General features: G+C 39.6%; 1 long non-coding RNA gene across 4 annotated transcripts in view; it reads right to left on the bottom strand.

The window, feature by feature from the left end:
* Positions 1-19,209, bottom strand: part of LOC102081077 (roundabout homolog 1) — a 221,376-nt gene that overhangs the window by 180,013 nt on the left and 22,154 nt on the right. For all 4 annotated transcript variants that reach the window (XR_002056403.2, XR_003213826.1, XR_003213825.1 and 1 more), the window contains exon 2: positions 16,245-16,369. This is a non-coding gene — a long non-coding RNA (roundabout homolog 1). The remainder of the gene's footprint in view (positions 1-16,244; positions 16,370-19,209) is intronic.

Below are 19,209 nucleotides of genomic sequence, written 5' to 3'. Positions count from 1 at the left end.
GGTAAGCACACTGGAGCATTTTTCATGGTTTGTGTAGATGTATGGCTGAGGGAATGGCTTCTCGGTGCAGGACAAAGTAATAGAAAGAAACAAGTATGTAGCAACAGCAGAAGACAAAGAATTATTAAATTACTGAAACAGTATTTCAAGTTGTGTTAGAGTATTTTTGGTTTTTATGTTTGCTTGTTACAGTCTGTTATAGTCTTCTTCTTGTTTTTAAGGTCTGTCTCAGACACACTGTTCTCTAAAAATAAACAAAGAGTGGCCTTTCACCTTTCTTGGCACACACACAAACATACACGCACACACACAGCCTTCTCCATCTCTACTGAACTGGAGGCAACTTCTTATTCTGTACTTATGTCTGTATATTTAGGGGAGTGGAGCTGGAGTGCTTCTCCTTGGCTCTAGGTCAGGGGTTTTGTCCGCCAGGGACTCTGGCTTCTACCAACTTCTCAGTGCTCTAATGGGGCATCGAGGGAGAGGAGGTTTCAGCCGGGACCGTCTACCTCCTGTGGCAAGCTTAATTGGGTATAAAGAGGTAGCCCTCCCTGCGCCCTCCACCTCAGGGTAAACCATATGATATGTTTAAGGAAAGGCTCTAGACGTGGTGTGCAGGTTAAAGCTTTCTTTGCCTGGAAGGGAAAGACAGCATCTGCCTGAGCCTTTGTATTCTTAGATGTGTGCAGGACATTACCCTCAGCTGAACAGTTTTCATTTTTTCTGATGACCACAGTGGTTCACTTAGTGCTCTGTTGGAATTGCCTGTGTTTCAGGAGAAAACTGCCCTTTACATTGATTAATGGGCCAGACTGTCACTTCTCTCCAGCTCTCGTCAATTTCTTCTTAAAACTGATAAATCAAGTCAGAAGCTATTGAATGCTCTGTAGCATGGGGGGCATTTACGGTGGTAGCAGTGAACATGAAACCTCAACTCTCAAAGAAAAAAAAACCATTTTGAATACAAAGGTGGATAAATCACCTTGCAGGTCAATATTATTGAACAATAGACATTTTTATTTTTTTTTACCTTTCTTTTATTAGTGATCAAAGAAAGGCTGGCAAGACAGGTACAGTGGGGGTTGGTTCAGCATTGAAGGAACTGTTAATGTGTGCCAATATACTAAAAGCCATGGGGCCTTTTCTAGGTGATGGATGGTCACTACTAAATTAGTGAGCATGACAGCTCTAGTGCTGCACTATAGGTCAAAGGAAAGCTGTGGTAGTGATGAAGGTAGCGATGGATAGGCTGAGGTACAAGTGAAAGACAGTGGGTTAGAAATTGAGTGCCAATGGCAGGCAGTTAGCTTAAAGTCATAAACAAACAAAATATCCAGAACATGCTGTTAGCAATACTTGTGCTTCACATGCAGAAGAAATGTTGGAATAGATATTTCTGACGTTATAAAAACCTGATAAAACTATAGATTTAAGAACCCTGAATAAGTTACCTACTCCATTAAAACAGATACAAACATGTTGTCTCGCTCAGAAAAAGTGCAGATATATAAACCAAACGTACAAATAGCAGTGAACCATGTTACGAAGTACATAGTTGGATCATTTTGATGATATTTATCCACTAATGACATAGTATATTCCATTTACCCATTCTATTACCAGGAAAGTATTGGTCAGGGTTGGACCATGCATAAGCCCATGACTGATGGCTAATCAATATCAAGCGGCACAGGTCTTATTGAACAAATGGCTATAGATAGAGGAACATCTGGAAATGCTAAGCCTTCTGAAAGCTCTGGTAATGAAAGACAGCAAAACATTCACTAGAAAACTGGTGAGCACAAATACATGTCTGTAGTGAAAGTTGGAGTATACTGTGCACATCTGTAAAAACCTGACCTGTCAAAATCCCAACACGCAAAGCAATGAAACTGTATTAAACCATGCAGATCTGTCCCGAAGGCCCATGTAATGCTGGTGAGGTGGAGCACTGTGGGGAGGGTCAGTGTTTGACAGCACATGTCAGATCTGGTGTGAACATGTCAGGTAGGAGTGATACGAGCCCTGTCAGGTCCTCACTCACACTCCATCCTAGAGCGCTGCGTCAGCTATCTTGCTATTGATTTGTACGCTTCTTTGGGGAATTTTGCTTCATCCATTGTCACGGGAACAGCAAAACCAATTGAAAAGAGAAATCAGATGTATAAATAAGCAATGTTCTGCATGAGGGCGCGCAGGAATGACACACTGACATAGTCACCTTGACATAAACCTGCAGTCCCCCTCCCAGAGCAATCAGTGCTGACCAGTGCTGTAAAGCCTTTACACAATGACACACTCACATCCCCTAATGACTCTATATGTGCTTTTAAGTAGATAGAGTCCATGTCTTTCACTGTCATCAGTAGAAGATTCTTTTTTTTCAAAATGGAAGAGAGATTTCTCCATCGATTTTTATTGCTACTATAAAATTATAAGACAAGTTTTAAATCTGTCGTTAAAGGGATCATTAAAGACTAATAGCTACGCTTGATAGTGTCCTGTCATTCGTAGTTATTACTATGACAGGATATCTTAAGAGTGTGTATAGTACTGTGCCACAAGACTGTCTGACCTGCTCCTTGTGATTGACTATAAAGATCTAGAAAGTAAATATTTAAACAAACTAATATTTGATATGTGAGGATGGATATGATGAGGTCAAAATATGCTCTTTGTCTGCTCCTTCATAGGTTTAGACAAAAGAAGACTGATCAAAGAATAAAATGCAGCATTTATTTATTCATCCTAGAGTTGGCAATATGCACTTCTAGGAGATTTAAGCAACTTGTGTGTACAGGGCAAGAAAACATCTCTATTTTGTTATTCATTTCACTCTGTGGGTAAATTACACTTCATCACAGGTCATAAATAACTTTCTCTTGCAATTGCATTTTTCATCTCTCTGGCATGATAAGCAGAAGACTCTTTTTCTAAAGCAGCCACACTCACAAAATCACACAAATGAAGCATTAAAGGGGACTGTCTAAAATGGGCACAGCTCACGCAGTCATCTTACCACCGTTAAGTGAGAGTTGAGTGCTTCTCTTCTCTTTTCTATGCTTTGCTTCCTGCTGTTGCTGGGTCAGGAAACATGAGCTCAGCCCCTTAGCTTCTCCCCTCAGACATGCAAAGAATGGCCATGTCAGCAGACACTAAGGACAGTTTTCACTATGGTCCACTTATTCACCATGCAAAGATGTTTACTGTGCAGCTGCACAGAAGCTGAAAATCATTTTGCGGTGTGATTTGCAATGCACAGAGGGCCTTTAGAAAGTACCAGGAAAGCTCATTCTGCAGTGTAGTTTAGTTCCATCATAGTTCTACTTCCAATGAGAAGTAGGTAAAGATGAGCCACCCCATGGGTCTCTTCTGCCCACCTCCACTCAGCACACTCATCATCAAATACAGCTCTGATCAAGTGATTGCATGAGTGGTAAATGGGTGGAAGCCTAAGAGGGATGGGACACGCTTTCCTTTGCTTTTACAACTCCGGGCGGTCAGGAAAAAGAAGAAGAAGGGTGAGGACGAGGTAAAAGATACTTTGAAAGACAGTTCACTGACAGCAAGATTAATGACCCAACACAGAGAGGTCTGGGGCAGTGTAGCCATTTGATATGGAACTCTGTACGCCCTCCACACCTGGCCACAATCCATATAAGTCCTGTAGATTTCAGCACCCATTAGCAGCAGCCTTGGCAAATGATACTGTCCCTCACATCCCGTCCCTGCCAGCATCTACTCTAGATAATAAAATACCGCATAACAGACCAAAAGAAAAAGGACCTGTCAAAAATTGTGAAGGGCAGTTATATGGTAATCTGGGATATGTGTGTGTAACTATGTGTGTATTAGCGTTGTGCAATTTATAAGCACAGTAGAGGTAAGTGGGCAGGTTGAAGACCTCTTCAGCACTGTTGTTCATATGGAAATGAGCAATAATGAAGTCAACACTGTCAACTTCACATCTCTCTGTATTGTCACAGTGATAAAGGGCACAAGAGGCAATTAATTTCAGTGAAAATAGTGAATACAGAAGGCCGGGGAAATGATGTCACAGAGGCTGAAGAGGCTGTATTGTGCCATTGTCAAGTTTCATGTCCTCACAAATCTGTCACAGCACTCACACAGTTTCACAACAGGCCTCTTTAAACATTAATAACTACCTATTTACACATTAATTTATGAAAAAAGGAAAAATGAGGACTATTCCAAAACTCTGGGACTAGAAGAACAAAAGTCATTTAATATGCCAATTTAACCCCCCCCCTCCTTTTCCCTGTCCGGTTGAAATATGCAAAAGCACTCTTTGTCCAAAAGAGTGCAATCCATTGCATGCATGTTGCCACACATAATGTGTAGATGTGATGTATTATGCAGGTCAGTCAACACGCTTGGACATAAATTCATTTCTTCCTTCATCTTTGGGGTGACTGTGGCTCAGGAGGTAGAGCAGGTCATATACTAATTGGAAGGCTGGTGGTTTGATCCCAGGCTGCTACAGTCTGCATGTGAAAGTATTCTTGGGCAAGATTCTGAACCCCGAGTTTATCCAGGAGGGAATGTTAGATAGAATGCACTTAGACACACAAAAGGAGTAGAAAAGTGCTACAGAAATCAGTCCTCTTACCAATTTAAAGCAACGTCTTCTAAAACAACTTAATCTTTTTGTCTTTGAACAAAGCCAATTCAGTACAATACAACAGCACATTGAGGCCACAGCAGCATATTCACTGAAGACACGAACATGACATGAATAGGTCGCCTGTGCTCTTATTTCAGAAATGACTGATCTGACATCATATAAACCCATTTTATTGTGGCAAAACACAATCAAACTTTTAAATATCAGATGTTAATTATATTATAACACATCTGAAAGGCTGCCAATAAATTAAATAACTCTGTAATTTTTGCACATTGGTGCATTTCCATCACCTCAGTTCAGTCAGTAAGCTCAAAAGTATATCTTAAAAAATTAGAGAAGGAACATACGTAAACATGAATAACATTAGCCAAAACTTGTTTTTATTTAAGTAACTGACTTTTATACAAAGTTCCCTCTTGGTCTCACAGCCAGTAAACTCTATCCAGAGACACACAGAGAGAAGCTTCCATACTGTGAGAACTAACTTTGGAAGGTAATATAGTTTTGGCATCTAATTCTATCTTCTGTTTACCTTCAGAATATATTTTTGCACAGAGCGGTGGCTGCGGATTTTATCACCAACCACTTAAATCAGAATCGATTCTTTCACAGTCAGTATAAACCGGAGAAACAATTACACACAGTATTATCTCTTTCAATATACATACAGATATGAGAGTTTTATATCAAGTACACATCTCAGAAGTCATCTCTTGATGAAGGCTGTTGGCTAATGAGGCTAATAATGTGAGTGAGTGAATGTTGAACAAACAAAAGAATAAGCTGGTACCTGTATTACACAGGTCAGAAATTCTCAAATAATGGTCATTAACTTGCTATCAAAGCCTTCAGGCATAAAAAAAAACCTGTGACTAATACTAATGTTATAGCAGTAAAATGATCGTGAAGGATATATCAATACATCGTTTTGAATTGCTGCTACTCGTGGGGCACTGTAACCTTCAAGCTATGCCTCGTGCAATCAACTCCATGGAGCTGATAAAAGTGAATGTCGAGTACACAGCTGCACTTTTGTGCAGCAAAGCCTGAAGGTGTGACAGACACAGGCAATAAAACTCAGAAAAGAAAAGCAAGATGGTATAGGAAACTCGGTTTCCCCTTACCTTTACTCGAAGAAACATGACATTAATATGACAGGGAGAGATGCAGAGAGTGGGGGGAGTGCATCATATGGATTCAAGGAGAGGGAAGCAGGGAAAGAAAAAGAACAAGGTAGAAAAGCTGACACTTGACATCAGTCAAGTGAATGTACATGGCGGTTCTATCACCGTCAGTACCATCATTATCACCATGAAGCTGTCTCTACAAACAAATGTGTACTTAAAGTATGCGCAGGTGTGTGAGAATATTTACTGTGAGCATATCCGGACTCTTGTGTCTGACTGCATGCGGAAAGATTCCCTTTTCTTCGATGCTGAGGCCTAGCTGTGTACGTTTAACCCCCAACACACTTGGCCCTGCCATAGGTCTTCTCATCCAGGCAATCACATGACAAAGGCCAACGTCCTCTCAGCATCCTTGAGTGCCTGTGATGGGCACCCAGCCAGTGACTGATCACCCGCTCGTTCCCTCTTGTCAGCACTTTCGCTCATCCAGCTCGTCATCAGTGCTCCAGGGTAATAAAACCAATGTCAACCTGCTCCTTGTGAAGTTCACATGGAGAGATAAGGGGGAAAAAAACCTTCCACTGGCTTTTTGTTCCAAATTAATTTCCCGCAGTCTTTGTGCACACCGTTTCCTGGGTGGCATTTAGTGCTGACAGCATGCTAATCTGATGTTTTCCTGCCTGATTTAAGTGTTCATTAGGAAATTCTGCTGTTTTAAAGCCATTTTCCATTTGACTTTTATAGTCAAGTGTGTGTTTCTAAATGGAAATAACTGATCAGGTGAGGCTGTTCTAGAGCAACAGGGACACCTCTTTCGTTAATTAAAGCTGCATGGGGCTGCTGTAAACATCGGGAAAATAGGGCTGTATATCAGTCTTATTACCTAGATATGATCATCAGCATGGGGACTTTGTCCAGGGAAATCTCTTTTAGTCCCTCAAACAAAGGCTTTGCTCCCCCTAAGGCCACCTGTTCTATATACACACATCATGAGATCCAGAAGAAATTGTAGTCACAGAGAAGGTTAACAGCAAGAGAAATGGAGCAAAAGTTTTGGTAGATCTGCTATAACTCCAACTGGGACTTAGAATGTGCCTTTTTTAATCTTCTGTCTATTTACTATTATATAAAAGTGGAACATTCCTTTTGTACAGTAAAGAATCCTATCTCCCAATGTCCCCTAACAGTTTTTACCCAAATCATTACTTGGAATTGCAACAGACAGCAGTATGTTGGAAGCAAGAGTACCTGTAGGGATTATGAGGGTACAGGTGGGACAACATTAAGAGGAGATAAGGGAAAAACAGAAATATTTTTCCCTAAAACCACAATAGATGCTAAGGCAGTCTTACAGACCATTATCAGGCCATCATCATAGCTTGGTTATCATCCCACTGAATGGAAAGGTGGACCGAGACCATCTCAGCACTGTTTACTAGAATGTCAGCATGCAGGCAAACATTTTCTGATTAGTGAGCTTACACTCATAATGACTTGACAACCTAAAAATGTGATAGAGGAATAAGGTTACCATATTGTGTAACGGGTGTATTCATGGCGTGCAGCTGGCCTCCTAAAATCACAAAACAGAACCATAAAGACAAGTTGCACCTTAACTCCTTAATGTTGTGAAGTTTTTACAGCTTAGCATATATCAATAGAAAAATACCAAATACCGTTTGTCACACTAATAACTGAATTTTTGCTATAAATGAATTAAATATATAAAATATGCTTACTTCTTGGGAAATGTACACCTTCTAATTAAATTAGCTTTTAGCATCATTATGGAAAATTCAATTACAAAGTCTACTGTTACAGACGATATGTGCTGTTTGCATTTGGAAATGCTTCCAAGCAAGCCATTGCCTTTCTTTTCCACTCTTAGCCATGATACATAACATCCAGTTATGTCTTCAATGTTGGACTCGATATGAGCAAATACACTAGACACATTATATTTTTGTTAGAATACTATTAAAAATGACTGTATAACACATTCTTTTTACATACTGAAATAATGGATCAGCTGTGGTTGATTTATGTGGGTGGAAATTTTATTTCTAAAAAGAAAAATATATAACACTGTCCACACATCAGGAGTGTTTTTTAATTATTTTAAATGTACATCGTTTTTCAGCTCAAGCATTTCCAACAAGTTGTGATCTTTTTTTAAAACTTTTTTAAATAAAAGTCTATTAAAATCAGCAAAATCATTGTGCTACTCCATTATATATAGGCAGTGAGGGCAGCTTCTACAGGTGGATCCAAATCCCTAAATATTGCAATTTTCACTCAGAAAGAGCCTTAAAAATGGAGACAGGAAGCCTTCATCCTGCTCGCTTTTTCCTCATCGATTGTCCGCATGTCTGTGCCATTGTGCCTCATGGCGGCAGAAGCTAAAGTGATGGAGACAAAAGGCAGTTTGAGTATTAATTCAGCGCTCACGTCTTCTTTCAGGATCTTTTCACATGCAAAGCACCGGGCTGCGCATTGGGCAGAAGGGGACGCCGACAATTACAGCCTCACATTGAGCCACCGTCAGAGACTCACTCTTCAGCCTGATTGACAAATGAAAGAGCTGAAATAGCTTCCATTTAAAATGGCCACTTGCCAGAATAGGGGGATCATCTCCAATATCTTGTCTCAAATGGGAAAGGGAAACGATGAGCGTGCATAGGAAATTGAGCTCACAATTCAGTACTTTACAAAGGCCATTCAGGCTACATGCACAGAATACCCAGTGGTACTGCAGAGGCTTTAAAGCTCAAATTCAATGGAACATCAATTAAGACAGAGCAGCGACTTTGAGGGAGGATTTGCATCCAACTGTTCTTTCCCCCGAAACCAAAACATTTTCATACTTTTCCAACTCACCCACCCCCTGACAGATGCACAGATGAACATATACAAGGAGTGCATGTGGAACATAAACATACATTGATGAATCAAAATTGCCTTTTCCATAAAGTGAAAAATCAACAAATATGCCTGGAAATCCCTGCATGTGATTTCTGCAGGGACAAATAAGATGCTCATTGTCCCAAAAAGCACGTAGGCAGGCACATGGATTTCCAATCATGGGTGTTGCTCAATTTGTCTGCCAGTCCTTCAATACACCCAATCTCCACAACTGAGTTCAGAATCCAAATCAACAGTTTGTAGAGACGGATGCCTATTGAGCTCCTCATCAAAAGTGAAACTAGAATGACATGACTCCTGTGTGAGTGAGAAATGACAATGTTTTCCTGTTGTGGCAGTGTTATATTTTACTGCCCTTGAAAACATTAATATCCTGTTATTACTGCATGCAACTATGCTAGATCCAAAAGAAAAAAGCAAAAAAAGCCAAGAGGAATTTTCAATAAGCTGGACATTCAATGTAATCTAAACCAAAATCATAAAGCTATGACTACATTAGGAAACAAGGAAGCTTGTGATATCATTGCCATTTGTAGTTTGTCTGCTTTCTTGATCAGGACATTACACTTAAAGACCACCTTCACACTGACTTAACAAATTCTTTACAAATTCAACAACCTTGAGGGCAAAAACTAGTAAAATAATGAGAAGGACACAAGAATAAAAGCACATGAGAAATGCAATATGGCAAGAAAGAGTCTCACTGCTGTGTGCATGAGATGCAGGTAGCCAGAGCACAAACAACACAGGTATATAAAGAACAAGTACTTGTGTCTGAGAGCACAAACAGCTGCAGGGGAGTGCTGCGTGCTGCTGTAGGAGCACAAACAGGTTCTTTAATGGAGAGAGGGATGTGAGGAGAAATTCATTTGTGAGATGACACTCTCCCGTAGCCCCACAGCACAAACCCCATGAGAGGGATGTTTCAGCTCGGAGAATCAGGGGGGCGGGGGGGATAGCAGCGGGGTTGTGCATGTATGTATCTATGCATGTATGTGTGTGTGCAGGTGTGTGAGAGAGGGTCAGACTTGAGGTATGAGGTGAAAAGATACAAAGGTGCCTGTGTCATGTCTCTGCGGAAATCAATAAAGTCTGCCGTATGCACAGCACATCATATCACGCATGCATACAAGTGTACACACATTCGCAACAGGGGAGAAATAATGTATGAAGGAGCTGCATGTGAAAAATATGTGCAGCTACACTGTTATTGTACCATCTGGTACTATAGTGCCAATTATATTTTATTTAAAACTCCTATAGGAGCCTAATAAAGAACAGAAAGGAATATGATTTTTTCTCTCTCAAATGTGTCCACTGGAATGTTTCTGAATGAAATCATTAAGCCACAAGCTGAGTCATACTGTATGAATATTCAAGTGAAACACATAGTGCTGCTTGAAGGATGTTCAAAATTAGATTAACAAATGCCTTAAACAAGGTTTCCCAACATTTAGTTAAAATGCCTGTGGGGTTGCTGATGTATGCGTGGGTGGTAATGGTTATAATTAGTCAGCATATTTTATGATGACATTACAGCTTCAGCCATTTCTGTTTATCTTGCTTAAAGTGCCGGAAATGGCTTGCACACACTTGACAAAGCATTTGATATTAAAGTTTTTTGTAGTCTCATCATTGTTCACCTCTGTGCCTCTGTGGTATTTTATCTTTTGTTGCCTTAGAGGAAGTGTGACCTGAGCTAAATCTTACCTTCCCATTGGACTAACTTTGTTACAGACCCATTCTTAATGGTAGGGAGCTGAGGTTCAAGATAAAGTCACACTTCATACGTGAGAAGCTATAGCAGAAGGTGTGAAATACAGAGAGCACTACTTCTAAGCTCAGAATATCAAATTTCAAGCCTGCGAGCAAAATATATTGCCAAAAATATGCTGGTTGTGTACAAAAACACCCTCCTTTCATTCACAGACACACAGCTCGATGGCAAAAAGAGAAAAGAATGATAATAAAACAAATGCCCAAATCTCCCACAGCAGATTTTTCATCATTAAATGATGGCCTGAGGGTGGAGGAAGTGTGATGAGGAAACACTGGCTTCTGCCCTGCTCTGTAATTAAATGGTGGCCGAATGAAGTGAGAGGCAGGGAGATGATAAGCACAGGGCTCTGTGCCCCAGGACAGAGGAAATGTGTCAGATGCTCCCAACAATATGGTTATCTGTGACCAAAGATGCTGTTTTGCAAAAACAAAGATGGCAGACAGATTGCCGCCGTTTCCTAATGGAACACTGGAGGCTCTTACACAGAAGTGCAAAAAAAGGTAGATTTACATGAAAAACAGAAAAAAAAACTCCATCAACAATATATGATTTAAAATCCTCTCAATAAGACAATCAATAATAACATCAGATACATTTGGTTCAATTTTTACTCCCCAAGAAGCATAAAAGCAAAGACTTTGTTTTTCTGAACACAATTATTGCCATGTATCATTCTTAATGTTGCAACAGATTAAAAACACATGAATGCGAATGCACTAAAGACAAAAAACAATGGGGGAGAAAGTGTAAAGGAAAATAACGCATGGAGCGCTATAACCACAGCACCACAATTTCAGATGACAAGACTGGGATCGGTTTGCTTTGTGAAATAAGTATGGACAGAGTTCAGAGGGAAAAAGGAGCATTGGTGTCTTTGACAAAGCTTTTTAATATGTCTTAATGGAATGAATAGTGTCACTAAACTGTATTGTTCTAAAAAACATTCTATCACAAGAATTTCATTATATTAAATGCCAAGCGTTCAATCCTTCCTCTTCCTCTAATAACGCCATACTCTCTCAAGAAAGAAGAATGAAACAGTGGTGGTGAAATGAGGATTTTTCATCTAAATACAATTACTGAGCATTTTGCAATGTGCTGTGAAAAGCAATCAGGAATTACTCTTGAAAGTTAGCTAGGAGAGAAACAAACCTGGTTTTTAATGTCTGGGTATTTTATTGTGACTTTTTCATTGCTAAAAAGCTTTTCCTGCCCTTTGCCAAGCAGAGATTGTTGTATCGCTGCCAGTCAGGTTTAGAGTTCTTTTGATGGGGATTGAAGATGAGCACAGTCATCCCTGAAAAATGGCTGTGACTCCAAGAAGTCACGTGACTGATGCTGAAACTGGCGGCTTCATTTTTTTGGCGTTAGCCTCAAATTAAATCAGACATCAGAAACGACCTTCAAATATCTGCAAAGCCAATATGCTGACTAGGATGCATCGGAGAAAAAGGCCAGTGATCAAGATTTATGGAGTGAGGCTACTCTGTGCGTCAAGAGTGATACATGTCTCATCAACGGTGAAATGAAATGTCAAATTAGTTTGTGTGTGCAGGACGGCTGTTTCAGCTCATCTACGCGGATGCTCTAGTAGTAAACAAGATACAGAAACAAAGCGACCAAAAACTGCAGTCAAATGAGATCCAGAGTGAGAGAAAGGAAGGAAAGAATGAGTGTCAAATAGGGTGCTTATAGCGCAGAACACTAATAAGGAGCGCGTCAGCAGGACAGTGGCAGCAGATCCATTCTCCTCCAGGCTTCATCTTGGCAGTACCTGTTATAAACTTCCTCTGCCGTCTCGCACAATTGGTTCTGTAATTTAAAAAGGTCAGCATGGCTCCTGTGTAATTCAGTACTCTCATGGTGCTGTATTAACCACATATTTAATCACCCTCGGGGTGGTGTGCAAGCTGAATATTGAATGTAAAGGGAAAGAGTGGGACCCACAGTACAGCACAGGGTCTGGCTCTCTCACCTGACAGAAACCACTCACACTATGTGGTGGTGCGGTTTAACCATGAACATTGCTTAGTGTTTCAATTTTTAGTAGAAAAGCTTTGGGAACCTGAATGTTTTAAGAAAAAAATAGAAGGTCTCTGCAGGAAAGTTTGTTTCTGGTCACACAATGGATGAGTAAATTGAATCAGTATCTATTGCACTTTGAGTGTAACAGATGTAATATCTTTTGTTATGGATTTCATTTGTCTAGAGAATCACATCAAAGAGCAGATTCACCAAAAACCGTTGTATGAAGAAAAGAAAATTCTCCTTTATGGGATATGCAGAGCCACACATACTATATATTGAATGTTTCCTACAGTATAATGTTAAAAAATCAATACAAAGAAGAAATTTAAAGTCAAACTGCCGATAAAACAGAGAAAAGCCTGTATCTGCATCTGCAGTAAATGGATGGCACTGGATTCAAACCCTTGCCTGTGCAATAACTTTACGACATATGGTTGCCTGATCAACCAAAACTGTAACTTTAATCAGTTGATACATTAGATACCCTGGAAATGGATTTGGCCTTTTAACATGGGGATGTCAAAGCTGTAGCTGTAAAATTGTATTCTGTAGGTAATATTAAATAATAAAAGAAAAAAAACCTGCATCAATGTCTGAAGCCATATTTGGTACAAATATACTTGCTTGTATGGTTATATCATACCTTTTACAATGGCCAACTGTGAGGTTACTAAAATTATCGTCCAACCCTTTCACCAGACACAGACAAGCTCATTATTACTACAAAATACTCCAGATCATGTTCAGCAACAACTGAACGTGTGAATTTTTGCTCTCTGAAACATCTGTGGATGGCAGCTACAGTACAGTAAAGATTACAGGATGTTTATATAAGTCGACTTTCTGTTGTATGCCAGTCAAATGTAACTTTTTTCATTTAAAAAAATTAATTTATGCATTAACTGTATCAGTCTTTGAACATTTTCAAAACATGAGTGCCCTACACTCAGTCCTCCAACTGAATGCAGCCTCTCAGAACACAGATGGAGGACTGAAGATCATGCTAACAAGCTGTTCATGCTATGCAGTCTGAAACAGTCGAGATCTGGGAACGTGAGATACACTGACACCCACCACCGTGATATCCCCATCCACAGTGTTACAAAGAGTACTTCGTCCTGCACTGGCCCTGAACAATGTCACCGAGTGCAAATTACTAGCTGTAGAATCTTTTAGAGCAAACAAAATTTTTTATGTGCTAATATGGTGTCCTATTTTTTCCGCCGAAGTTAGACAGTACACATAATAATGGTGCATTACTCATGAATCAGAGATGGTTAACAAAGAAGCTCGGAAAACCCAAATGATGAAAGTGCCCTAAATAAAGGAAACAGGGAGTCACTGCTTTCAGGAGCAGCTGATATTTACTTTAAAGCAAGGAAAATAAGAGCGCTGTCAGTCATGAAGTATGTAAAGATGAAAAAAATAAAGTGGCGCTTTGACATTTCTCTCTCATTGAGAAACACGGTCCTGGTGGAATTCAGCTTTCCTACATCTAGATATTACTGATAGTTGCCTTTCTTTGCTGACACATGTACAGAAGGTACAACCCATGACTTAGATCTTAGGTTAAGGTGAACAACAGGTGCCTTACATAAGAAAGAATGTCTTTTTTCATATCTTTGTTCTTGACACCATTTCGACTTACAGATACGTCACCCGCCACTTAGAATTCTTGTGGGTATCACCTTGCATCTCTTCAGTGATAAGCAATAGAGATAAGAAAAAGCCATTGGTTATAGCACTCTGATGCCATCAGATTGTTAAGCAAAAGTGTTTCGATTCAATCTTAATATAGCTCTTACTGCTGCCAGTCAGAGATCGTGCTCCAAGAGTGTGATTGAAAGCATTTCTGCCAAGGTAGCAATCCCTCATGCACACACACACACACACACACACAGACACGCACACACATGCACACCATTACATCGGAGACCAGGGAGCTGCATACTGCCCTCTGCTTGACAAGTAAATTGCTTCCTAGATAGTGCTGGCGAAAGAAAATACAAAGAGAAGAAGGTGGTGGCGTGAGCATGGTTAAAGAAAATGAATGAGAGGTGAAAGGCAATAGAAAGAAGCAGAGTAGCCAGAATGAGAAGGTAACAGCAAGCAGTGAATGTGAAATGCTCTGCTAAGCAGGACTGGAAGGGCCTGTTGTCTTGCTGGATGAGAGCTGGGTGGAAAAAAGAGAAATCAGCGTGGTGGAACTGAAATGACTGTCAATTGCGGTGACAAAAGCACATAGTGTGGGTGGTTCACTTATCTCAAACAGGGAGACATTTCAATAAAATGTCACAGGTTAGAAAATCAGTCATGTAAAAACCACCATATCTTAAAGTCTTAAAGCATACAAGACATGGAACAATTTAGATTATTTATCTCATAGATAGAAGAAAAGAAATCTGTAAAAGTCAACAGACGAACTTTCAGATATTGATGACAGAAGCCAGTGAAGTATTCTTCTAGCAATCTTTTGGGTTATTTCAATCTATTTCCCACTGTAAAAAAATCAATTTTTAATAACTTGCAATTTTCAAAGGATGTGAAATCCTTTGGTGACCTTGTGAACTTGAACTTTTTACCAGAAACTACAGAGTAATTCACTTACTCAGTCAAAACAGTCAAACTAAGACTTGAAAAAGTTCACCTCCAAAGCTACAAAAACAACTCCTAATACTTGAATTCATGTGCTTTCAGTCTCATTGCCACAATTATATAAATTCAAGCATCTATCCATCTACCCATGCAGCTTTGCGGCATCAATTTCCATGCAAGAAAATCCTGCAAATGTAACATGTTGGTGGTCTAGTACTTTTGTCCATATAGTGCATGTATTCAATATATGTACATATATGGGGTCAGGGATCTTCAAAATAACGTCATCAAACATGTAGAGGACTCCTAAAGAAGTTGATAATAATGATCAGCAGAAGGATAACGTTTTAGTAACATTTACAGTATACTTTGGACACATTTAATTAACATAATTGAATGGTGGCTGGATGTGCAGCCCCCACCACAGTTGGTTTTTCTTTAATTCCTATGATTCTACTTTACTTGTACATCAAATTCCCAAACAAGTTCAAGAAAATTTGTTTAAAACAAGATCATCTTATTAGCATAACTTTAGAATCTCTATATCTGTCCATCTAAGTTTTCTGTGCATCTTTGTCCATCTGGTGGACCTGTCTTTGTAACCCTTCCGTTCTGTATTGTATTGTTTTACAAACCCAAGAAGAGGGAAGAGGTGGGTAAGTTGTAAATTATTTTCATGCTGACAAGCAAAAGTAAGTTCATAGCAGTGCAAAATTAAAATTTTCTGAATATTAGTGTGTTCAAGCCACGGAGGGCTGATTACGATGTAGTGTACTTCTTTTCTTTATTTTGTTATTTGGAAAATCAGGGGATTTTCTCAATATTCCACAGGTACAAATACCTTTCAGTCAATCAGGAACAGTTGTGGAATTAACTTGAGGTTCAGAGCTGCAAACGCTTTTACTTGTTGTAAAAAATGTCACCAAGAAAATTACTTTGTGCCAAAAAAAGAAGTTATCTTAGCTCCAAATGACTCAGAATTTAAGTCCCATGTCAACAGTAGAGTGGTGTCAAGCATACAATAAGTCAGACAGCCGTTGACTGACAGACAGACACAGACAAACCATGATGATGGAGGCAGACCATGAAGTCTTGATCACTGATGAGCTGACAAGCACGTGCTGAGAAACATGTCATGTCTTACCTGGGATTAAAGGAACCTCTTGACCCCAAGCCAGCCTGAGCAGGACCATAATGAAGAGGGGCGTGGCCCCTGACCATGTGCCACGCATAATGATGCTCACTGTCCTGGCATCACTTGAGGTCCAACTGAAAAAACAGATTAAAAATAGTTAAACAGTGGTTATATAGCTGGGATTCCTCTCATACCTGTAAATACCAACTGAAAAGGAAAAAAAAGTTGTGCAATGCATAAAATTTCCTACTTCTTACTTTCAAGTATCGTAATACACAATGCAATGCAACATCCAAATGACTTACAATCATTTAATGAGTTCCTTCACGTTGTAATTCAGTGTCATTCAAATTCATTGTCAGAAGAGAGTCTTGCTAACAATGCTGAGAAGGCTACAAATCAACTTTCTTTGTTGCAAAACTCTGACCTAGCATCTTATTTTGTTCACAACACAACAGAAGTCGGTGTCAAATTGATTTCAGACGCGGGAGACAAAATGTCAGAGTTTAGTGGTGTGTGTGTCTGAGAGAGAGAGAGAGAGAGAGAAAGAGGGAGAGACAATGCTGCCATACTGAAATCACCTGCACATAGTGACAAGGACCATCTGTGGCATGGAAATAAATCGGAGGATTCTCCAGATCAGCCATCTGTGGAACAACCTGGTCACCCTTGTTTGATTACATCCAGCAGGCCAGGCAGCCTTGACTGCTTCGTTTCTTGGTCTTTCAGACTTCCCTACCTGCACTGCGAGGCAGTATGATTTTCTCTTTGCAGCCTTTTTTCCAGGCATGACATTCTCCTTGAATTGGATATGCTTCAACAAAAATATGATGGACATGCTTTATCAAATATTTCAAGGCACCACAGCAGTGACTGAGTCTCTACAAGCATCAGATCCTTTATAATGATGATTAACATTACCATTCCACAACAATCAGTGGAATTCAACATATGTATGTTGCAATGAAAGTGAATTTGGCACTGCTATGAAAAACTTTGGTTTCATATTACTTAATTCTTCCAGACTTGCATGTCTTTTAATAACACACTAAATGGACCATGTATTTGCCACTTATCATGGAAGCTTTTATGTCATTCTTTTCCTCACAGCTGCATCGATTTAGTCTTGCACCTCTTTTATTTCCTGGCTTCTGAATTAGATAGGTCACTGAAAAGTCTGCCTGTTAGATCTCAACATTGGGGCTGCACCAAAATGTGTTTTCATTACTTTATTCCTTCAGTGTCACAGCAGACTCTAAGAATTATGTGTTGTATTTGCACAGTTGTTTCCATATGACAGTCATTTCTTGCCTAAATGTCAGATAAAGTCCTAGTTGTTGCATTCACTACTCCTGGCCATCTGAATCCATACCATACTACCAGTTTCCTTGAGGACTAGCAGGCTAGCTCCCCCCATTATTGTTGATAATTGTGTCAGATAAACACTGCATCTTCCTCTTGCAGGCAATCTGATAAATACCCAATTACCAGTAAGGAGATGGTTGTGACAAGTCAGCATCAGAGGTCTTTGGTTTGGGAATGGCATTGAGATGGCCCCCTCAACCCTCCATCAAGTGGGAAGCTGGATTCATAATTCAACTCATCACAGTGTTCCATTTGATTAATGAATGGACAAATTGGAGATAAAAGAAGATTTATTTGAGCCCTACCTCCTGGAAACTACAAACACACACATAAGGATGCATCACAGTCCAATCAATGACTATTGCTCAGGACTCATTATTAAACCTGCTTCCATCAAAGGGAATGCACATGTTTCGCTAGACTTGTTTCAGTGCCTTCGACTGTGTTCACTACAAATTCAGTTCAGGAGGAATGAAAGGCCTTTATTGTCTCTTTTTATCTGACTCAATGACTGCTGAATGGATTCAAGCCAATTAATCAGGCACTGACAAGCAGCATTGCTGCTGGCTCAGTGACCAACTCCAACAAAAGACGGGAACCATCAGCAGAACAGTCGCTGCCCACAAATTGATTTCTGAAAGCCTACAAAACTAAGGCAATGCCAATCAAAACCTGTGGTTTCCTATTGTGACATATCCACATGACCCAAGCACTTAAACTCAACAGGAATCACGACCTGCGGGTAAAATATTATTGAACATTAAGGAACAAAGGCATATGTTTTTTTCTCAACTTGCAAGTATTTCTTGATGAATTAATAAGACACAAAACTCATGTGAACCATCCTTGAACCTGGAAATTCTCAGGTGAAATGTTTAAATACAGGACTGGCAAATAACTTTCGGGAAAACTAAGTGGAGACCTCTGGTTATAAGAATGAACTTCATTTTACCTCTGACTGGGACTTCTACTTTTCATTGCTTAATCTTTTTTTTCTTTCATCTTCTACTTCTGATACTAACTGCACACTAACCAACAGTAAAGCAGCTTGGGAAGCAAAAGCACCGAGGGACAGCATCAGGGATGTATTGGCTGAAAAGGCTGAAACTGCCGTTGTCGAGTGCAATCAGCAAAACAGCAAACAAATAAGCTGACGATTACTAATGGCAGTTATTTGCCAATGTTTGTTTATTGTGACGCATCAGTTTTATGCCTATGTTTAAAGATAGTGTAATAAAAAGCCAAAAGACTTCAAGATTTCAAAGCATCAGCCCAACTGGTATGACATAAACAAATACAATAAATGCAAAACATAAAGTTAAACTGTGACATAAATGCATGGTATCATTTTGCAAAAACTATTTGAAAGACTAAATTGCAAAGACTTCTTGTAAATTACTGGTTTGAGTGTATAGCAGAAATTAGTTTTCTGTTCACATTTTCTCTTCAACACTTGTTCATCACGTGATATAGTTTGGGAAATCTCACTAACCATAAAGATGCCCCATTCCACACTTTTTAGCTCATGGATCACTTCATGCCAACTACCATAATTTCATCCATTCGTAGAGATTAGATGACATAAAGCACAAAAACATTAACACAAAAA

Source organism: Oreochromis niloticus, linkage group LG14 (genome assembly GCF_001858045.2).
Source record: "Oreochromis niloticus isolate F11D_XX linkage group LG14, O_niloticus_UMD_NMBU, whole genome shotgun sequence".
NCBI lineage: Eukaryota > Metazoa > Chordata > Actinopteri > Cichliformes > Cichlidae > Oreochromis > Oreochromis niloticus.
Note: the sequence above shows the minus strand (reverse complement) of the source record. Positions and strands in the feature narration are given on the sequence as shown.